The sequence below is a fragment of the Choloepus didactylus genome, chromosome X (assembly GCF_015220235.1).
Source record: "Choloepus didactylus isolate mChoDid1 chromosome X, mChoDid1.pri, whole genome shotgun sequence".
NCBI classification, from domain to species: Eukaryota; Metazoa; Chordata; class Mammalia; order Pilosa; family Megalonychidae; genus Choloepus; species Choloepus didactylus.
In genome coordinates, this window is record NC_051334.1 from 120,977,439 (window position 1) to 121,001,824 (window position 24,386).

At 40.1% G+C, this 24,386-nt stretch overlaps 1 long non-coding RNA gene across 3 annotated transcripts in view; it reads right to left on the reverse strand.

Annotated features, from left to right (window-relative positions):
- The window catches only part of LOC119522566, a 143,609-nt gene that overhangs the window by 43,997 nt on the left and 75,226 nt on the right, over positions 1-24,386 (reverse strand). For all 3 annotated transcript variants that reach the window (XR_005214471.1, XR_005214469.1, XR_005214470.1), the window contains one exon: positions 4,051-4,141. This is a non-coding gene — a long non-coding RNA (uncharacterized LOC119522566). The remainder of the gene's footprint in view (positions 1-4,050; positions 4,142-24,386) is intronic.

Here is a 24,386-nt window from a genome sequence, read left to right on the forward strand (position 1 = left end):
GTCCTTGGATCTCTCACTCCCTAAAAAAGCACCTGATTCTTTAAAATTCTCCAACTGCTCTCTTTCCTTGATACCCACCCTTTTTGCTCCAGGATCCCTTCCACCCTGCTGGAGCAATTTTTCAACTCTGAGTTAATTGTTTTGTATGAACACAACAGCCCACTCCTCAGGGTGGGGGGATGTCTCTGTAGGACAATTCCCAGTGGCCACTGACCCTCCAGGAACAACCATGGAAACGACTTCAATCCTTCAAGACAAGGCACCCCAAGTCTTACCTCCTTCAAAGTGTCCTCAGCACACCCATCTTTTTATTTACCCATATGTTCAGAGCAAAATATTGAATCACACCTACTTGCATAAAGACACTCTTTAATTCCCAAATCAGGACACTCTACACATAAAGAAGAGAAACGTTTTCTTAATGTCACCATAGTTTACACAGATGAGCCTCCCAAAGTCAAGTCCAACACTTGGCCAGTATCTTCAGCACAGGCTCATTTATTTCCTCCATCCACTCCTTTCTCCTTTCTGGTTCATCCCTTCTGACTTCCAGGAAACCAGGGGCCCCAGCTGAGCCACTTATTAGCTCAAATTTGCTTCACAAAAGCACAGAGGAAGTCTGGAAATTTCTCATTGCAAAGATGCAATTAAATTCTCCATGCAAGACAACCCTCCCTCCACCTTTTCCAGTTTTACCATTCCCCCAGTTACATGTGTGACGGAATGGAGCTTCTGTCCATAGATGCCACAGCTCAGAAGCTAAGTCTCTAAACATTTTATGCTCAGCACTGTGTCGAACATGTTAGAAAAGAAACAAAATGCAATGCAATTAATGGTTATCATTTACTAAATGCACCTAACATAATGGAACACGTTTACATTTTTGACCAGAAAATAAACCTATTGGTCAGCTCTTTTCATAATTGTGCCATAGCAGCTTAAAAAAATCTCAAGACCACCTAGGCCAATGGTTTGCAAAGGGGACCACCATCCCCTAGGAATTTCCTTAAAATGCAAATCCTCGGGCTCCCCTAACACTGCTGAATCAGCATCCCTGTGTTTTCACAAGTTCTCTGGGCAATGCAGATCCAAGATAAGGTTGGAGAACTACTGTTTTCGGTGTCACTTTCTTGTAAGTAGGTTAATAGCGTATTTGGCAAGTGATTTCTAAACGTAGCAGAAACCACAATAAGCTGAAGCCATTATCAAGATAATGACCCAGATGTCTACTGTCTGATGAGATAAACCAACACAAATGCTTGGGAAAGATCAATTGCCTCTCTTAGAAAACTGAGAAAAATTTAATTGTCCTTCCAGTCTAAAGCATCATCTTGAAAATGATGTATTTATCTTAAACTTGTTTGCACAGAGGTTTCTGGTCAGAAATTCATCAGGAATGGCCACCATTCGGGTCCGTGAACCCTTGTACTTCCCAGGATAAACAAAAGTTCCACCGGCTGGCTCACTCCGAAAACTTATGTGGGGAGTTATCATAAATTTACACTCCATTCTAGAATGAACTAGGAGATATCATTTGACTTTGGAATGGAAGGGAGGTATCATTTTGGTAATTTATTTTTCCTGAAGAGGTAGTTTCCATTTAAGAAGGTTTTCTGCCCTGTCCTCTGGTGGAAGATGTACCCTTCCAACCCTGGACCACATTTGGAGAAATGGCCTCATTGTTTTCCAAGAGCCTCAACATGGCTATATTCTCAACGTGTGTGAAGAACTGTCAATCTTCCACCAAATGGTACTTTCACATCCAAGAACCTCAAGATAGCTACAATCTCAAGGTCTATGAAGGACAGAAACTCTTCCACCAAATGGTACTTTTATAAAGCTAAATTATTCCTTCAACTCTGCTTATAACTGCACTAAAATGGAAGCTATTGACATGTAGATCTTTAGAGAATTTTGTTCACAACTAGCTTTCAACCATACACTGTGTGACATATGCATACATATTTTATTATTAAAGCAACTGTAATTGGAGAAACACTTAAAATTTTTAAAATGTCCCATGTATATTTTCACTGGAGCTACGGTCAAGGTCAACATATGATTCAATGGGAAGCAATTGTAGGAATTCTACTATCCTGTTTCTATAAAAATTAGCTTAAGGTGAGGAATTGCTGAACATTTGCAAACCCAGGGAAGAGTTCAGTTCTACGTTCACTCATTATCCAACATATATCAAAATCCTGCACTATGCTGGGGGCTGGATTTTGCCCCCAAGAATTCAAGGAGCTTCGAATCTAACTTATGATACTATAAAGACATACTACCTTCATAGCATATTTATGTGGCTATCTATGTTTAAATTCAACATAAATGTGTTTTCCTATTTTTTTCTGCTCCTAAAATTAAATAGCAGAAGTATGCATCTATTGAGTGTCTCAGCTTCACATAATTACCTCAATTAGAATAGCCCCCCAAAATGAGTATTATTATCCCTGTGCCACAAATGGGGAAACTAGGAGGAAAGTAACATGTACAAAATAACTCCTAAGTCCCACCAACTTTTCTTTTGCTATTTTGTTGAATCCTTCATGCAACTTTGTGGCCAAGAAAGATAGACTAACAAGGGCTGGATTTACCCTCCTGGTCTAAATAACAACACAGAACAACAACAACAAGAGCAACAACCAAAAACAGATAAAATATATGAAGCAAAGATTTCAGACATTGGACAGTGATCACAGAAAGCGGTGAAACAAAAGAGGTGGGTCCTTTCTCTGCTCCAGCTTAGTGCCTGGAGAGAACTTCCAGGCTGCAGTGAAAGAAGGGGGTAGCCCAGGAGTTGCCTGGAAAAGTCCCTGAATTGAGAAGATAGAGTTGGGAGGTATGGGAGCCCACATGAGCTAGAGTCTATGGGGCAGAGAAACAGGGAGGATACATCTAACACAAAGTGACATCCCCTTCTAAGTCTTAAACTGAGTACTGATGATCAGCGTATGTGTGCAGAGAAAAACCCTGGGGCTGGGGCAAGAAACACCTGAAAGAGTGAGAGGGAGTAAACCCTGGAACTCTTGCAGGTTGGGTGTATGTCCTGCCCCCACCAATAAAACTAGGAAAACCTCAAAATAGTTGGAGTTTTGAGTAATCAGATCAATACTGTCTCAGTAATGGGGGAATACCAGCCATACACTGAAGATGCTTTAGCTCTGCCCAACAAACCTTAAAAGCAAGCCTCAAAAAAATTCAAACCATTTCTGAAAATATTGACTGTCTGAGAACATGCACAATGTTCAACATTCAATAAAAAATTACCTGGCACTCAAAGAAGCCAGAAAGCATGTCCCATAGTGAGTCAAAATCAATAATTGAAACCGATCCAGAAATAAAATAGGTGATAGAATTGTTAAACAAAGACAATACAAAAGTTATTATGAATATATTCCATATATTCAAAAGGTAGAGGAAAACAAGCATGTCAATGATAGATAAGGAAGATATTTTAAAGGACTAAATTCAAACTTCAAAGATGAAAAACATACTGTATGAGATTAGCAGCCATTGGAAACTACAAAAGAAAAGATTGGAAACTTGAATACATAACAATAGAAACTATGCAAAATGAGGCACAGACAGAAAAAAGACTGAAAACAATTTTATGTAATAAGAGTAATTTATATTTTGCAGCAGAATAAAATGACTCAAAGTACGTTCATTTAGCCAGTAAATGAACAAGTCTGGATTTCAATCAAGATGTTAACTGCTCCAAATTACCCCATAATTTGCCATATTTGAGATGCTTAAAATTTTGTAAAAAAAAATAAATAAATAAATGATAATAATAATAAAATAAATATTGAAATAAATCAGATAATGTTTTCCCAAATTTATTTATTATAAACTATATGTATATTAAGATATTGTAGTTCAATATCTGAAGTTATTGCCACAGGTAGATGCTTTATAGTTCACTCTCTTACATTCTCTGGAATGTTGAAGGTCTCTAGGAAAGGATTATAATATGTTGTTTCCCACACTCTGTCAGCTTCAAACACTTTGGTGGGGGATGTGTGAACATTGCTTCAGAATACTCACTGTCAGAGGCTGGATGCAGTGAAGCTGAAGGATTTTTCCATCTTTAAAATGCCATCTCTTTCAAATCAGTACTAAAACGGATTCCTCAGACCTGCAAAATGATTCAAGGTAATTATTCATTGTCGTAACTATTGAGATTAGGACATTCCACTATGAAATTCTATAACTAAGTTATCTAATTGCTAAAAAGGAATTGGTTGTCCATTGATCCATGATTTATTTTGGATTTTATCATCAAGAAAGTCCATGTCTTAAGAGGTAGAACATTACGTTCTATCAAAGAAAAGGGAAATTGATTCTACAAAAACAACTGGTACCTTTCAAATCTATAACACTAACAAAATAAACTAAATTATGATTGGTCTCTCATTAAATACCTTTGCATGAAAATATGGCTCTCTAAATGGAAAAGCAGTCACTATCCAATCAACAGATGGATTCAAAGAAATATTTAAAATCATTCCATAGATAATAGCAGTTATAATATGAGATGTGAGATTTGATTATCTCCCCATGATTAAAAAGATGTATATAAAAATCACTTGACATTGTAGTTATCTAGATTCAGACTAGCTGTAACCATTATTGCTAATCCTTTTCCACAATTTTACTTAAAACTCTGACTTTGGAAAGCTGGCTTAACAATGAGATTTCTCCTACATGCACAAGCAAAAATAAAAAACAAACACACAAACAAAAAGTCAACGTCCTTGTGAAAGGTGGTCTAGCAACTTGTGCTAGCTATCCTCTGCTTTCCCTCCTGACTCACTCTAATCCTCATCATCCTTCTCCACCCTGCTCCAGGATCCTGAAGGTGAGCTAGACGGAAAGCCTTCTTAGAGTCCCTCAACGTCATGTTCTGATGGGGTGAGACGAGTGGGAAACACCAGGAGGCAGGAGGGGAAAAGAAGTGGCTCCTTCCTCACTGCCAAGAGTCTCTTCCATACAGTTATCTGTCCCCAGGTTCTGATGACTCTTTCCTACCGCCTCTCCAAGTTGCAGTTTTCTGCCTTCTCACCTGTGTTTTCCCTTTGCTCTGACCACACCTTTGAAAACAGTACTCTTTAAACACTGTCCTCAAATCACCCAACTTGAGCATGTCATATGTGTCCTGCAAGGACCACTTTTGGAAGAAAATTTGCTGGCTTACTCAGCTTTCAAACACAGACTAAGCTGAGCGATTTTAATTTGGCCATCTCACATGGGTCTGCTCCAACACATTCATTTTCTGCTGTATTTGTGGGCAAGTCTACCCACCATTGTTTCTTTTTGGTTATCAAAGCTACAATTGAAATGTTGTTAGATTGTCTGAGATGATTTCTAAAGAATGTTTTGATCGTAAATGACTCATGGGAAACTCTTGAAAAAAAAAATACTTCTTGCTGATTGATTGACCGGGTCCGGTTTGTGTATTATTTACATACGGTATGAAACCTATAATTATGACTATATTTGATTGCACCAATAAGAAACAATTTCTAAAGCCATGCTCTTAGTTTCACTTCTGTTCATAAAACCAATGGATAAGACATAGGAACATGAAACTTCTGGATGTAGGGAAGGGAACTTGGAGAAATCATTACTGAAGGTCTTCTTGAGAAAGACACAACATCTGAGAAATTTAAACAAACTGAGCAGGACAAGCTCTTTGACCCACTAATGTCCTTCAAACTTCTACTTAAAGAAAGAATCTTTTTTGTTCTCCAAATCTTTGCTTTCCAATAGTTCTCTGAGCTTTTTGTAGACATCCCAAGTCTCCTGAATGTTCACACAAGTGGTTAATGAGAGATACATGTCCCCTTTTGGTTAGACAGTAAAACTTTCTTTACAAAAGCAGGAAATGGGCTGGATTTGGGCCACAGTTTGCTGACCCCCAAAGCCATGCTATGGATTGAATTGTGCCCCCCAAAAAGTCCTATTCAAGTCTTAAGCCCCTCTCCTATGGATGAGAACCCAATCATAAATTGAATCTTTGAAAATGTTATTAGTTGAGGTGAGGCCAAACTGGGTTAGGGCATGTCCTCATCCAACAGGACTGGTGTCCTGATAAGGACAGGACAATTGGACACAGTTAGTAGGAGGTAGACAGAGAAAAGATGGCCAGATGATGGACATTGAGTTATGCCAGGAAAGAACCACAGAATGGGTTCTATTCTCTAAGAGGAAGCATGACCCTGTCAACACTTTGATTTCAGACTTCTAACATCCACAACCATGAGACAAAAAATTTGAGCCTACTAGCCTGTGTTTTTTGTTACAGAAGCCCTGGAAAACTAAAGCAAGCTATTTCTAAGAGACTATTCAGAGCTTGCAGCTATCTGTTGTAATGGAATCGCATTTAGATAATTCACTTAAAATTTCTGTTTGATCTTCAAAGTACATATCTTTGAATCTATGCCTCAGCTTTAATATTCAACTATTTAAATTCTTAATGAGGCAAGTTCTAGGACCCTCTGGGATGGGCTTTCATGTTCCTTTCCGGTTCTGCATTGGTGTGACTGCAATCTTTCCATAAGCCTTCCAGTACAACGCCCTGTCATTATCAGAGATTGAAATTCCAGCTCTAAGTGCCCCATAGTGAGCAATTAAAGCCAGTCCTTTCAAAGCCAGTGCATGCTCTTGAGCTCTGTTCCCTAAAATCATATGAAATCTGAACCAAGTACAGGCAGCAGACACACCCAGCCAGGCTCTCTCAGTAATTCCCGCAAATGTTAACTCCCCAGTTCTTCCCGTCTGATGTTGCATCAGTGTTTATTTTTTCTATAATAAAGAAAATATTGAAAGATGCCATTAAAAAAATAAAAGGTTGCTCTTGGATTCCAGCCCGCTCGTAGATATTATGGTAACATAAAAAATGTGCTAATGCACAAATGGCCAACTCTAAGCCATTAAAAGAATCCGCCATGACAAATCTCCCCCTCACTTGTGCTGAAAGCAGTTCCATCAGCCCAGCCCATCTTCTGCATCTCCCAACTGATCAGCATCCTCAGGACTATGGGATACATTGATGGATAACCCACCCCACCCTCTCTCCTTCTACCTTGTCAGTCAGCAAATGAGGGTGGCTGTTCTTTGAACCATCTCTTAGATCCTTTCACATCGCCTCAAACAATGGCATCACTCTAGATCCTTCCATTCTAAACATCCAACCAGCCACTTGGCCAGCCTCCTTTCTATGATTATCATCCCTTACAGACCTCTTTTATCCCATAACTCCCTCACATTTATGCCTGAAGCAGAGCAGACCAGAGAAGGCAGAAAATCAAGTTAAGTAATAGGACGTGAGTTGAGAGCTGTAGATCTACCCCTCCCCACAAGTGACATTTAAAGAAATAATAGCCACCTTCCATTTATTAATTGTCTCATGCAGTGAGTATTTACTGTGCTTCTCTAGCCACAAGGAATATAACAGGAGATATGACAGTCCCAACTTTTATTGAATTCAAAATCTAGTAGCCAAAGAAAGCCCATAATCCAATAAACACATAAATAAACAACAAACCCAAATTTTAGATTGTATATATGTTATTAGAAAAAAATTAAAAACAAACTCCATAGGACTATGAAATACAGTGAACCTTAATGAAGACTATTGACTATAGTGAATAGTACAATTATAATAATATTCTTTCATCAATTGTAACAAAGGCACTACTGCAATGTGTTAATAATGGGGGATTATGGGAAACTGGTATTTTCTGCATGATTTTTCTGTAAACCTACAACTTTTCTAATTAAAAAAAGAGTAACAATCAATCTGATAGCAAGGAATGTAAGCAAGATAATATGATGGAGAGGATTTCCCTTCTCTGGGAAAATGATTTTTAAGTTGAGACCTGAAAGCTGAACACCTGAAGATGTGGGGAAAGCACTTCTTCAAAAGGAGGAAGAGCTTTATTTTGAGAGCTAATTAGGGCTCCACACCACACTAAACACAAAACAGTTGTGAGCTCATATGGACTGGGTCATGACCCGCATCATCGATTGGTGAACCCATCTGTTTGGACCAACTTCCCCAAAGTCACTCAAAAGAATAGAGGAGGACTTGTTTTTCATTTTAAGTTATGTGTGTTGATTCAATCAAATGTCTGACACCTGGTCCCATGCTATTGCTCACTACTTCATACTTCATATCACTTCCTTCACTCATTTACAGTGAGACTATTTCCAAGGGGTTCTCATTACTCTGAAGTTTGTCAAAATGATTGAGCAATCCAAAGCCATCTAAAACACTGGGACCAAATTTCGGATAAAGAACTAACTTGTAAATTCCTTTCACTTTGCCTCTTGTGCTTATTATCTTGTTACAAATGAGAAATTTCAGAACTTTTTAATATGATTCAAATGAGCAAACATATCTCATCTTTATCTTTATGCCTGTTTTCATTTCTGAATTTCTACTATCTGAAGAATTTCCTTATCAGGTTCCAATGTAACCACAAGGCACATTTTTATGGGACAAAGTCTATAGTCACCCATTTATCTGTGACATTCGTGGAGTCATTGCCACTTCAGTTTTAAATGTTACTTGGGTTTTATCAGATTTTAATGGGAATAACTCATCTGAGGTGGACAGCCTGTGTGTACTCTGGGTGGGACTAGCACAACCTGGAAATGGACCATCTCACTCTGAATGACTGTTACAGGGTCACTAGGAGTAGCAGAGCTGTTGTCAGACCACACCTTCTGCCCAAGCTTTAACATACTGGCTGTGTGATTCAGGGTGAGATTAATATCTCTAAGTGTCCTTGTTGGTAAAATTAGGGTGCCTACTTTGTAGGATTATGAAGATCAAATGCAAGGAAAATCCTTAGGATAGGCTATATTAAATAAGGACTTCCATTACAATGTCATCACAATCTTTATTATCATCAGAATCATCACCACCATTTGATCACCTTCATCACCATCACCATCACATTCACCATCACCATCATCACCATCATCACCACATTATCACCATCTTTATCAATCACCATCATCACCATCACCATCACATTCACCATCACCATCATCACCATCATCCTCACCATCATCTTCACAATCACATCATCACCAGCATTACCATCTTCATCACCATCATCACCATCATCACCACCATTATCACCATCTTTATCACCATCACCATCCCCATCATCACCATCTTCATCACTATCACCATCATCACTACCATTATCACCATCTTTATCACCATCATCACCATCTTTATCACCATCATAACCATCCCCATCATCACCATCTTCATCATCATCATCACCATCATCAATGGAGATATCAAAGAAAGATTGGAAATGGCCTTTACATCAATGTTTACTGACAGACAGCTGTAAACTTTGTGATGGATTTTCATATTTCAGAAATTGTTTTACTTTTTATTGCCTCATTACTTTATAATTCCCTATAAATAATTATTTCCTTTAAAATAATAGCATTGACTAAAATTATTTAGTTTTGAAAATTTAAGGTCAGCCACCTGGTTTATTATCTAGAAAGCTTAGATAAAGCCCCTGTTGATGGAGAAGTGGCCTGTGTTCCTGGAATAACTCAGAGCTCACTTAAAAGTTGTTCCAGCAAGCAGGGCCAAGCCACAATTGTCCAGAAAGTCCGTGGTGGGTATTTCCAGACAGAGGAACAGAATGGATATTTTTAATAGTGGTGTAAAGAATCCACAACCCTCCCCCTAATTGAGGCCAAAGCCCTGATTTTGGAGGTGGGGCCCTTCCCCATTTGGAATCCTTGAACTTCAGGTGGAGCTGAGCCTAACCAGGCCGCAGAGTTGGATTTAAATCCATCAACTCGGGCCATTCCCTGGGCCATGGTGGTTCAGAGTGTTTCAGGGAGGGCATGTGAATCCCCAGACTTTTTCCAAAATTTCTTTACAAGACAGTTTCTCATCTACAGGCATCATGTTTGTGTGAGGATATAATGTTCTCAACTTCTTCAGCCATATAAGTCTCACAAGAGAAACCAGGTGGACTCTGGTAAAAGGCTTGATGGAGGAAAGCCAAATAGAGAAACTGTGAGGGATCTAGCCCCATTTGAATTGCACCCAAAATGTCTCTGGACATTTAGTTAAGTGAGCCAATAATTCCCTTTGTGAGTGTGTGTGAATGTGTGTGAGTGCACATAAGGCATTTTGATTTGGGCTGTCTGTCACCTGCAGGAGGGTCCTAAAAGACTCAAAGGATGCCTCATCCACATCAACCACCATCACTAGACCTCCTCCTTCATTTGCTTCACCCAAAACCAAAACTCATGATTCTGTTCCAGCGTGATCACATGATCACATGATCACATCCTGAAAAGGAACAACACCAAGGAAAGTAGAATCAGCTGTGCCCCGGCCTCCTATCCCATTCTGAAAGCCATATCTCTGCTTGCATTAAAACTTGGCCCTGAGACTGTGTTTGTATGAGAACAAGAGTTGAACAGATACACAATGAGGCAGTGACTCTCATATCGCAGGTTTATAGAAGGGAGAAAGCTTTTATTCCCATAGTACAGTGACATTGCCCCTTCTGGGACATAGGGTTATCAATTGAGATGCTTTGTGGTGCAATTAATAGAAATCCCTGACTCCAACTGGCTTAAAAAACCAGGAAACTTATCATCCCACAAAATGGGAAGTATATAGGGTGGATGCAGTAGACAGGATTGTAAAATGATTCCCAAGATTCCTACCCTCAGGTATGCACTCCCTAAGCTGGAGAGGGGCTTTTGAATATGATGGAATCACACTGATGATTAAGTTACCAATCAGTGGACTTTGTGAGAATCACACCTGAGATTATCCTAGGTGGGCCTGACCTAATCAGGTGCAGCTGTAAAATGGAGTGGGCCCTTCCTGAAGGAAGAGATTCATAGCATGGAAGTCTGAGAGGGTCTATGGAGGTGGCCACATGGCAAGGATCCGAAAGCAGCCATGAGAAGGTGAAAGCCATTCCAAGCTGACACCCCAAAAAAATGGACACCCCAGGCTTACAGCTACAAGGAACCGAATACTATCAGTAACCTAATGTGTTTGGAAGAGACCTCAAATACAAAAGCAGCCTATGGACATCTTTATTTTGGCTTTGTGAGACTCTGAGCAAAGAACTCAGATACTGGCCCAAGGAAACTGTCAGATAATAAACAAGTGTTGCTTTAACATGCTAAGTTTGTGGTGACTTGTTATGCAGCATAGCTAGCTAACACAGTGGACCTCAGAACCAGCTGATGCAGTTGCTCAGAACTGATGCCATGTTCCTTCTCTCTGCTCTGCCATCTGCATTGGTGCATTATTCCCAGCTTAGTTGCAAGATGCCTGTAATACTTTGGGGAGTCACATCCAGGAGATTCCAACAGACTTTCCTTCACACCTATTTAGTCAGGATCAGGTGTTATGCTGACTTTTGAACAAATTACTGCTATGTTGCATGACTAGAGACTAATCTACCTCCACCCACAGAGTTGGGGTCCGCTCTCCTTGAATTATATGGGTGAATAAAGGGACAGCAAATGGTGTCCCCAATCAGAGCTGTATTAGGAAGGATTTAGATGCAAAAAGTGCCAGATACAAATTCGTTCTTGAATGCTTGGTAGAATTCACATGTGAAACCATCTGGTCCTGGGCTTTTCCTTTTTGGGAGCTTTTTGATGACTGACTCAATCTCTTTACCTGTGATTGGTTTGTTGAGGTCATCTATTTCTTCTTGAGTTAATGTTGGTTGTTTATGCTTTTCTAGGAAGTTGTCCATTTCATCTAAGTTGTCTAGTTTATTAGCATATAGTTGCTCATAGTATCTTCTCATTATCTCCTTAATTTCTGCAGGGTCGGTAGTTATATTTCCTTTCCCATTTCTGATTGCATTTATTTGCATCTGCTCTCTCTTTTTTTTGTTAGCCTAGACAGTGGTCCATCGATTTTATTGATTTTCTCAAAGAACCAACTTCTGGTTTTGTTGATTCTCTCTATTGTTTTCCTGTTCTCAATTGCATTTATTTCTGCTCTAATCTTTGTTATTTCTTCCCTTCTGCTTGCTTTGGGGTTAGTTTGCTGTTCTTTCTCTAATTCCTCCAGGTGAGCAGTTAACTCTTCAATTTTTGCTCTCTCTTCTCTTTTAATATAGGCATTTAGGGCAATAAATTTCCCTCTCAGCACCGCCTTTGCTGCATCCCATAAGTTTTGATAAGTTGTGTTTTCATTGTCATTTGCCTCGAGGTATTTACTAATTTCTCTTGTAATTTCTTCCTTTACCCACTGGTTTTCTAAGAGGGTGTTGTTTAGCCTCCATATGTTTGTGAATTTTATGACCTTCTGCCTTTTATTTATTTCCAACTTCATTCCATTGTGGTCTGAGAAAGTGTTTTGTATAATATCAATATTTTTAAATTTGTTGAGACTTGCTTTGTGACCCAACATGTGGTCTATCCTAGAGAATGTTCCATGAGCACTTGAGAAAAAAGTGTATCCTGCTGTTGTTGGATGTAGTGTTCTATAAATGTCTGTCAAGTCTAGTTCGTTTATCATACAATTCAACATCTCTGTTTCTTTAGTGATCCTCTGTCTAGATGTTCTATCCATTGATGAGAGTGGTGTACTGAAGTCTCCAACTATTATTGTAGAGGTATCTATTTCTCCTTTCAGTGATTGCAGTGTTTGCCTCATGAATTTTGGGGCATTCTGGCTTGGTGCATAAATATTTATGATTGTTATGTTTTCTTGATGAATTGACCCTTTTATTAATATATAGTGTCCTTCTTTGTCTCTTTTAATTGTTTCGCTTTTGAAGTCTAACTTGTCTGATATTACTATAGCTACTCCTGCTTTTTTCTGGTTGTTGTTTGCATGAAATATCTTTTTCCAACCTTTCACTTTCAGTCTATGTTTGTCCTTGTGTCTAAAGTGAGTTTCTTGTAGACAGCATATAGATGGGTCCTGTTTTTTAATCCATTCTGCCAGTCTGTGTCTTTTTATTGGGGAGTTTAATCCATTTACATTTAGTGTTATTACTGTAAGGGCAGTACTTTCTTCTACCATTTTGTTTTTTGGAATTTATATGTTATATCTTATTTTTTCCTCTCCTTTTACCTTTCCTGATAATCTTCATTTCTGCACTCTTCTCCAACTCTCTCTCTCCTGTCTTTTCCTATCAGCCTGTAGCACTCCCTTTAGTATTTCTTGTAGTGCCGGTCTCTTACTCACAAACTCTCTCAGTGTCTGTTTGTCTGAAAATGTTTTAATCTCTCCCTCATTTTTGAAGGAAAGTTTTGCTGGATATAGAATTCTTGGTTGGCAGTTTTTCTCTTTCAGTGTCTTCAATATATCATGCCACTGTCTTCTTGCCTCCATGGTTTCTGCAGAGAAATCTGTACATAGTCTTATTGACCTTCCCTTGAATGTGATGGATTGCTTTTCTCTTGCTGCTTTCAGAATCCTCTCTTTGTCTTTGACATTGGACAATCTGACCAGTAAGTGTCTTGGAGTAGGTCTATTGGGATCTATTCTATTTGGGGTATGTTGTGCTTCTTGAATCTCTAATTTTCTGTCTTTTGTAAGAGTTGGGAAATTTTCAGTGAATATGTCTTCTATTACTCTTTCTGCCCCTTTTCCCCTCTCTTCTCCTTCTGGGATACCCATAGCACGTATATTTGTGTGTTTCATGTTGTCACTCAGCTCCCTAAGACCCTGCTCATTTTTTTCCATTTTTTTCACCATCTGTTCTTTTGTGTGTATGAATTCGAATGACCTGTCTTCCAGTTCACGGATCCTTTCTTCTGCCTGTTCATATCTACTGTTGTGTCCCTCCATTGTGTTTTTCATCTCCTCCATTGTGGCCTTCATTCCCATGAGTTCTGCCATTTGTTTTTTTAAGTTTATGAATTCTTCTTTATGGTCAGCCAGTGTCTTCTTTATATCCTTCAGCTCTTTTGCTATATCTTCCTTCATTTCATCAAATTTATTTAGCATTAGTTGCCTCCACTCCTGTGTCTCAGCTGAGCTATTAGTTTGTTCCTTTGGCTGGTCCATGTTTTCGTGTTTCCTGGTACGGCTTGTTATCTTAAGTTGTCTAGGCATCTGATTTTCTTGATTAGTTTATTTTGGAGCTTGTTTTCTGTCTTTTACCTAGTGGTTTTCTTGTTGGTTGGCTTTGTCCTCTGGCCTCTGTTATTCAGTTCAACTTATTCTAGACCTCTAACTTAGGTTCTATTTAGTTGATCAGAATTTTTCCCCTCTTGTTTTTTCTGTTTCTTGCTCTGCCTCTATGTAACCTTTTTGTGAGTGGGTCTCCTCAGATATGGTCGACCCTAGTCAGATTTTCCCAGTCTAGTGAGGCCCAGGTCTCATTGGGAGGGTATGGAGTTTTCCTGAGAATGAGACCCTCCTATGAGGCCTTTAGAATTGGTGCTTTTCCTCTCCTGTCCAGCAGGTGGTGCTGGCCAGCCCGCAGCTCCCCCACCAGTGTAAGGAGGTATGGAGCCTTTAGTTCTCCTGGTGACTCTGATCCTGTCAGGGGCGTGGCTGACTGAAGCCGGAATCTGAATTCCAGCCCCTGGGGTCTGAATTCCCAGAAGGAGGACTGCCAGTTGAGCTGGAACTGGCATCGTGGGACTGAGAGTATCTTCTTGACCAAAAGGGGGATGCAAAATGAGACGAAATAGTTTCAGTGGCTGAGAGATTCCAAATGGAGTCGAGAGGTCACTCTGGTGGACATTCTTATGCACTATATAGATAACACCTCTTAGGCTTTAATGTATTGGAATAGCTAGAAGTAAATACCTGAAACTACCAACCCAGCAGTCTGGACTCCTGAAGACAATTATATAATAATGTAGATTACAAGGGGTGACAGTGTGATTGTGAAGACCTTATGGATCACACCCCCTTTATCTAGTGTATGGATGAGTGGAGGAATGGGGATAAAAACTAAAGGACAAATGGGGTGGGCTGGGGGGATGATTTGGGTGTTCTTTTTTCACTTTTATTTTTTATTCTTGTTCTGGTTCTTTCTGATGTAAGGAAAATGTCCAGAGATAGATTGTGGTGATGAACGCATAACTATGTTATCATACTGTGGACAGTGGATTGTATATCATGGATGATTGTATGGTGTGTGAATGTATTTCAATAAAACTGAATTTAATTAAAAAAAAGTGCCAGATACACAAGTAACAGTGTACCCAAGACCCTAACTAAGCCCCATCTACCATATGCAACCACTGTCTGGTTTGTGCAGCTGCTGAGCAAAGCTGCCCTCCTTCCTTTGCAGATCACCTCTGGCTGCCATCTTGGTACAGCAGCAGCATGTAAGACCTCCTCCACCACAAACCCTGAAGTATTTATAGTGGGCGCTTTACAGAAAAAGTCTGCCTGGAACTGTGCTTCTTAACCTTAGCAGGACCCCCTGGGGGAGATTTCATGAAATATGGATGCCTGAGTCCCACCCTGGAGAATCTGGGTGCTGGGATTTTTAAAGCTCCTTGGGTGATTCTAACATGCCTGCAGGGCTCCACTCTGCAGCTCTGCATCTGGAGAAACAACATTCTCATTCCTTTCCCTGAATGTTTGTGAAACAGCAGGGTGAGGAGGTTGTGATGGAGGGATGGCTCTTTGATACACTCAGGAATTTTACTTTCTCTGCTAGGAGAAAATGATCCCCAATGGGAAGCAATCCGTTCAGTGGTTCTCAGTCAGGGTTGATACACACACACACACACACACACACACACACTCACCAGGGGACACTTGGCAATATCTGGAAACATTTTTGGTTTTCCCACTTGGGAAGGGGGTGCTCCTGGCACTGAGTGTACAGAGACAAGGGTTGCAACTCAACACCCTACAATACCCAGGATAGCCCCCTCACATCAAAACATCATCTGGTCCAAAATGCCAATATTGCCCAGGTTGGCAAACTGTGTTCAGAGCATCACATAGCAAAGAGAGACAAAGCCCTTCATGTTTCGGGATTAAGTGAGTTTTCTGCTCCTTGTTCTTCTCTGCTAATCTATAATTGGTGTGAATGGTTGGATTACATAAATGAGCCTAGTCTGGAAGGGAAATCAGACAGGACTGTGTAGATTCTGGAGAAATTGGCTGAGAAGGCATGTATGGGCTTCTAGGATGTTTGCATCTTCCTTACATTGGATAGAGTTCCTCCACCTCAGCACTATTACATTTGGTGCTGGATAACTTTTTGTAGTGGGCATTGTAGAGGGTTTAGCAGCATCCCCAGTCTCTATCCATTAGGCTCCAGAAGCAACCCCCCACCCCTACCCCCAGTATTGACAACCAAAAACATCTCCAGACACCAACAATTGTCCACTGGGGACAAAATCTCCCCCTGTCCTTGAACAAAAGTTCTGTGAGACACACTGTGCTGTTCTCTCCTGTTCTCCAAAGCCCACTGTTTCCCAGAAAGTCTCGCATGGGAAAGCTTTTGGATGGGTCCTGAGCTTATTCTCAGCATCAATCCCTCTTTGAGTCCCTCTCCCTGTGACATGATGCCACCACCCAGCTTGGTACAGACAACCAAGCCAAGGCGGAAGGAGTTACGGCACCATCCCGGGCTGTGCAAACAAGCCAGGATGATGACACAGATCTGTTGGCTGCAGAGTTTTGTTTTCTCTGTTTTGCCATTTGTGCATCCAAACAAGCAGGGAGAAATCCCCCCTTCCCAAGGAGAGAACTTGAAACCATCCCTCCTCTGTCCCTCAGTTCCCAGAGACCCACTGTGGTGGGAGTTTATTCACAGCTCCCCTCTGGCTTGAGCAGTTGGGATGGCTTGGCTGAGCATGCAGCAAGGACAGTAGCCCCTGCCCCAGCCTCACTCGGGGCCCCTCTGGAAGGAGCTGGGGGCAATGTCACCCCGGCACCAAAGAACAGGACAGGCAGGCTGTGTTAGGACAGGACGGAGGAGGCTGTATGGTGATGTACCCATTCAACGGAGCCAGAATTGCCATCTGCCCACAGCCAGAGCTTGCAGCTCACCAGCCGCCAGCATCAGCCATAAGGTTCAGCAGCCCCCCAGGAGTCCTGGAACCTAGAGATTCAAGCCAGCTTGTGGCAACCAGGACCCATTTGCTCCATTTCCTGAAAGACACATAGTCCCCCACAGAGCTCAGATGTCACTAAGGGAAGAGCAGAGAACAGCAAAATCCTAAAGATTGAGCATTTTCCTAAAGGACTGGGTCAATCCAACAAAAGGACAACAGCTACCAGATTCAGCTAATGCTAGCTCTCCCATGCAGTCAGAATCACCAACCCTGCCAACACACACTCAAAGACCTCAAAAAGACATGTCGCACCAATATATACATGTACATGCACTCGTGCACACACAGACACACACCATTTCACATGCACACACAGATGCACGTAAACCCACACAGGCACATGTAAATGGACATACACATCACCTCACCTGGTCTTTCCAGTTTCTAGAAGCCACCTGCATTCCTTAACTCAAGACTCCCACAGACCTCCGCTTCCATGTCATTTCTCTTTCCTGGATTATCCAGGAAGCTCTCCCCATCTTAAGATGCTTAATTCAATCACATGTGCAAAGCCCCTTTTGCCAGGTGAGGGAATATATTCACAGGCTCCTGATATAAGGACACAGACATTTTTGGGAGCATGGGAGAAAAAACCCCACCACAATTACCTACCTCCCATGGCCACGAAGATTAAATATGACACCTCACAACATACAAATCATATGACATGCTTAGCACGATGCCTTACAGATGGAAAACACTCAGTGTGGATTCTAATTCTTAGGACTGATGCTCGTGTCACAATTTGTGTTGCTAATCCCTGAGCTGGATTTGCACGTGTAGGTCCATGTCAAAGTAACCCTGGGCTCTCAGCGACTGACCCTTCGATAGCGCGTCTCTTCCATCTGCTCATCCCCATGCAAAGAATTTCCCAAGGCACATCCAAAGGAGCTGTTATATTGACCAAGAGGGTTTCCATCCTCAAATGCCTTCTCTCCCCAGAACCATCCTTCCCCTTTCAGTACGAAAAAGAAACACTAAGTGTCCCCTTGAGTAAGAGGCACATTTATGGTGGGTGAAGGTTGCACAGAGGCAGTGGTGTTGCCAAAGTTTGAGTCACAACCCTTGGAAGCCAAGACCCTTTGTGGCTAATTCCCAGTTGCCTGGTTGTGAGCAAGACACATGTTATCCCACCCCACACCCTCCTAAAAAAGCCGCCCAGCCTCAGGGGCTTCTGTAAATGGAGGAATCCAAACACACTTTTATCTTACTGCCTTGGACACAAAAGTCAACTGCTAAATTGAAATATGGATAGTCTCCAAGGTCTTATACTTTTCTTTGCATGCAAACTTGGTTTCCCTCACTCTGGTTTCTACTGCTGTATATATAAATCTTCCATAATGAATCTTTCAGTTCTTTTGGTGGCTTTGTGTTGCTAGAACCAAGGAAAGAATTCAGTGATGGAACCTACCTGTTCTAGTTTGCTAATGCTGCCAGAAAGCAAAACACCAGAAATGGATTGGCTTTTTATAAAGGGGGGTTATTTGGTTACAAAGTTACAGTCTTAAGGCCATAAATTGTCCAAGGTAATGCATCAACAATTGGGGACCTTCACTGGAGGATGGCCATGATGTCCGGAAAGCCTCTGTTAGCTGGGAAGGCACGTGGCTGGCATCTGCTCCAGAGTTCTGGTTCCAAATGGCTTTCTCCCAGGTGTTCCTTTCTAAGCTGCAGTTCCTCAAAAATGTCACTCTCAGTTGCTCTTGGGGCATTTGTCCTCTCTTAGCTTCTCCAGAGCAAAACTCTGCTTTCAACGGCCGTCTTCAAACTGTCTCTCATCTGCAGCTCCTCTCTCAGCTCCTGTGCATTCTTCAAAGTGTCCCTCTTGGCTGTAGCAAGCTTGCTCCTTCTCTCTGAGCTTATATAGTGCTCCAGTGAACTAATCAAGGCCCATGCTGAATGGGCGGGGCCACACCTCCATGGAAATTATCCAACCAGAGTTATCACCCACAGTTGGGGGGGGGGGTCACATCTCCATGGAAACACTCAATCAAAGAATTACAATCTGATTAACACTAATATGTCTGCACACACAAGATTGCATCAAAGATAATGGCATTTGGGGGGACATAATACATTCAAACCAGCACACCACCCATCCATCCCTTCTCTAAATTTAGGCAATAATCTCCCCCACAAGGGGACTAATTAATTCAAGCATGGTTTGAGAACCATATGCATAATTTCAGTTGACTTTCTTGTTAAAAATGTGGATTCCTTTGGTCTGTCTCAGCCTGATCCATCTCTGGTCTGTGTGTGGGTCCCAGGTAACTACAACTTCAGCAATATTCCCATGTGATTGATTCTTATGTGCAATGAAAGTATTTAAATGCTGATCTAAACCATTATATATTTATGAGTCAATAAATTATAGAAAAAACGTATTTGACTCTCTCTGAACTTGAATGACCTTGTTGTGAACTTAGAGGCTGCCTGAAATTCAATTGTTGGAAAATTAGCTAATCCATTTCCAGAGTCTACAAGAACTCCTATATCTGGCAGTTTTTCCTGGAGAAATAAGCCAAAACATCCAAAAAGTCAACTGAAAAAAGCTGTTAAAATAATAACTGCAAGCCACCTCTCTGCCCAACAACAAAGAAATGTCTAAGCAAATTGTTATATTGAGATATAATAGAACAGGATACCTTGAAAAATGGTAAATATTAAAACTGTGTGGGGACATTGAAAAAGGGTCATGTTTTTGTGAAAGCAAAAAGAATACAGCATTGGTGACAGAGGTTAACAACTTGGGTCAGAAAGAATGGCCTCCCAATTCCATGCCCAAACTTTATGACCTGATGACCTTCATGAAAACACAACCTCCCCAAGGCTCAGATTCTTATCTGTAAAATGTGGATAATAATAGTAGAAGCTCATAGGTAATGAGGCCAGAGAAGGACTTATCTAGCAAACCTGGGAGTTCAATAAGTATTTACTCCTGGTGATCAAGATCACTTACCAAGATTGTAGTGATGGTCAGGGGCAGTATTATAAATGAAATGTGAAATATGGAAATAGCTCTTGGGAACAGACAGTGGGCTGACAGTTGATTTAATTTTTTTTTCTGATGAAATTCTTTCTTGTTGTTTTGTAAGAGGTTTTCCAGATCAGGAATCAATATAACTCATGCTTTAAACATAAAAAAAAAAAAAAAAAAAATTTGTAGAAATTTCCATAAATAACTAAAGCAGAAAAACCTGAAGAAGATCCCGAATATGAACAGGTCATTGTCCTAAAGACCCTAAGAGGGGATGGATCAATTCTTTCATAAACTCTTGTTTTAAAACCACATGCCTTACTTTTGTACTATAACACAAAATAAAGTAAAATTGAAGTTTCCAATTAATAGTGATTCCTTCCTGTTATGGGCTGAATTGTGTGTCCTTAATGGATAAGTTTAAGTCCTAACCCCAGTACCTGTGAATGAGAAATAGGGTCTTTGAGGATATAATCAAATTCAGATGGTGTCATGGTAGAGTAAGGGTGAGGGGTGTAACTCAATAAGACTGCATGTGAAGATGGAGCCCAAACTGGGTCATATCAGGATCTAAGGTAGGGAGCAGCAGCTTTCTCCATTTCTCTCTCGGAAACCAACTGGCTGCCTCTTCTCTCTCACCTGTGCTCTATTTTCCTCTCCCTTTTCCTCCCTAAGGGTTCAACCAGGGGTGCCATGAGTTGGGACCCTCTATAAATGGCACCCTCTGGTTTTGGGTTGACCAGATGTCTCTGCTTATGTGCATTTGGCAATTTCCCAATTTTGGTTTGTTAATCACTTCTTTGACTTACCATTGCACTGCTCTACCAAGTGGCATTTCTTCATCTTCTGATGCCTCTATTGAATGGAAATTCCTTTGATCTTTGTTCAAATTCCCAAGAGGAAGCATCTGATTTGGAAGGGATGCTTGCCCTTGGGTCACAGTCTAGCCACTATTGTTCCAGCTGTGCCTAAAGGGCAGGGATGAGGGCAGGATCACATGACAGGTAATATGTAGGGGAAGTAGGAGAGGTATATTCTCTGTTGGAGCATGAACCATGTGTTAGAGCCAGGACCACCTCTTAACCAAGCTACCATTTTTGAATAACTGCTTTGGTCACAATTCAAGGAGAATAATCCAATGAAGTATGTCAATCAAGATATTTCTCCTTCATCCCATTTCCCATCACTGCTCCCCTACAAAGATTCTATGGTAATATGAATATGTATACTTTCAGATTTAGTTATTTTTGAACCTCTGTCCTTATAGGCTACTTGCTAATACAAATACCTTCCAGGGGGTTTACACTGGATTTACACTGAGTCCTGGATGAAGAAGTGGGAATCATCTAACTCATACAAAAAAAACCTGCATTCTATGGGTAAATCCCTAAGACAGAAAGCAGATTGCTGGTTGCCAGAGGCTGGAGGAGGGGAGAGGGGAAGTGATGGCTAAATAGCTATGGGGTTTCCTTTTGGGGTAATGAAAATGTCTTGGAACTAGATAGAGGTGATGGTTGCACAACATTATGAAAGTATTAAATGCTATTGAATTATACACTTGAAAATCATTAAATGGCATATTTTTTGTTACATGAGTTTTACCTCAATTGAGAAAGACAGACAGACTGAAAGAAAGATGAAAGAAAGAAAGAAAGAGAGAGAGAGAGAGAGAGAAAGGAAGGAATTGCATTCTAAATCCCTGTCTTGTCCAGAACTATAATCAAGACAGGCAAGTATTAAATGTAAAAGCCATCAACATTTTGCTTCAGCTTATTTATCCTGACTGGGTTCGTGAGTCATTGGAAAATTCAGTATGGCCATGGGTAAGTAGCAGCCCCAACAACAGACCCCAAGCAGCAGGGCTTGTGAATAGCTCAGTTTTCCATCTGCCACATTAGCAAAAATACCAATAATGGGCAAAGAGCCCAAGTTCTGTCGTAGTGAGAAGTAGGTGACACATCCCCAAAAAAGGCAGAGAAATGGACTGTGAGTCACACTGTTTCTTTCATAGTCTCCACCTTCAAATGCAGCAGTGTGTACTTGTTTCGTTGGAAATAATTATGCCACCAATTGACTGTGATGGAGCCAAATATTCAATTTGATGTTCCAGTAACACTTTTCAACTTCATGATCGCTTTGGTATAGATTTAAAAACTAAAAAAAAAAAAAAGAAAGAAAGAAAAAAAAAAAGAAAATTATTGCTCTGCAAATTTAAGTTACATTTGCTCCTCTACCACCACTCCAATTACAAGAATGGGGCAAGTAGATTAGATGATTAAAAAATCCAGGGGACCACTGTATTTTTTATAAGGGAAAAAAAAAAAAAAGGCATGTGTGCAAATACTTCATTTGGGGACTCAGTCCCATGAGATCAGGTTGCCCTTGAAACAGCTAGACTGTGCATTGTCTTGATCAGGGAGTAATTACAGTGCACGCTATACATACTGGAGCCCACGTACATCTGCCTGACATTTTCTGCATTTTGCCTACAAATCATGATTTAAGTGCTCAAGGCTGTTACATAGAAATTAACATATCAGATGTTCAGAAGTTTCAGGCCAATGTCAAAAGGAAGTGACATCCTAAAATGGGGTATTTCTTGGCAAGCATATTAATTAGGGTCGTATGACTTGGTGTTTCTAAATATCATCCACTATTTTTTTTTTTTTACATTAAACTCTCTGTGAACTTTGGAAGAAAATGTCCTTAGGAAACAAACAAAAATATGATCTTAAATTTCATTAGTGCATGTTGAGTGGTCTTTATTATATTTTTTAGAAAATATTTATTTAAATTTTTTCTGAGAATGGCAAAATCTTAAAAATAAAGTAACAACAGAGTATCCATCTAAAACAAATACCTCTTAACCAGTCTGCCTTATTTCTACATTAGCCAAATCTAGGTTTTAGCTACAAAGTAAACACACATTTTTCAGGCAAAATCTTCGTTTTCCAAACCCAAAGCAGACACATTACTTAATACATGCTGAAGCATTTGGCAGAAATTATTCTATTTTGTGAGCAACACAAATTCCTTCCTACCCAAATTCCAAAATACTCAGTCATTGCTTGGTTATGTGGAAGCATCTACCTCCTAAAAGTATATTATAGAGTTTTTAAAAAGCCAATTTTTTTTATTGCAGATATATTGTCAGTTTTATAACCGACATATCCCCTCTGGAAATGTTCAACCGCATTCGTGACCCTCTGGGGTATTGTCAAAGTCAAAACTGGCTGAAATTCATAATCATTCACAGTCATTTAGGAAATCCTATCTAGGAAATTGCCAGTTTATTTGAAACCAATATTTTGAAACACAGGCAAAAATTATAAAACACTGCTTGTGATTTCTTTTGAGAGTAGTTTCTCTGCCATAATGATTTTCAATTTGAAGCAGGTGCAAGAAAGCTCAATCAAGCAAAACCATTTGCTGCAAAATGTTCTTCAGTCCTCTCATATCATTCATCATAGTTAAAAAAGAAATCTCAGTTAAAAGTTAAGTTCTACTTCATCAAAATTAAAAACTTTGCTTCAAAAGACACCATCAAGAAAGTGGAAAGAAAACCCACACAAAGGGAGAAAATATTTGCAAATTATACAACTGATACAAGTCTAGCAAAATAGCTCTTACAACTCAACAATTAAAAAACAACCTGATTTTTAAGAGGGCGAAGAGGTTGTTCCAAAGAAGATACCAGAATGGCCAATAAACACATGAAAAGATGCTCAACATCATTCGCCATCAGGGAATGCAAATAAAAATCACAATGAGATACCCCTTCAATCCCACCAGGAAGGCCATAATAAAAACAAAACAGAAAATATCTGCTGGTGAGGATGTGGAGAAATTGGAATCCTTGAGTGTTACTGATGGGAATGTAAAATGATGGAGCTGCTGAGGAAAACAGTCAGGAAGTTCCTCAAAAAGTTAAACATAGTATATGGTAACAGAACAAAAAATTTTAAAAAGAATCCATAGAACTACAGTACACAGTGAACCCTAAGTTAAACCATGTTCTATAGTTAATAGTACAATTATAAAACCATGTTTTCATCAATTGCAACAAATGTTCCACCCCAGTGCAAAGTGTTAATAATAGGATGGTATGTGGGAATCCTGTATTTTATGCATGATTTCCATAATCTCTTTAATAAAGAAAAAATAAGTTGAACATAGAGAAGTTTTTTGGTGTTCTTTAAAGTTTTCACTGTGTAAAGAGGGCCTAAAGACTAAAAGTTTTGTGAACTGCTGCTTTATGAATATGGTTTCTAATGACTATCTTGTACAGATGGAATTGTTTTGTGTGCAAATTTGTATTCAACTG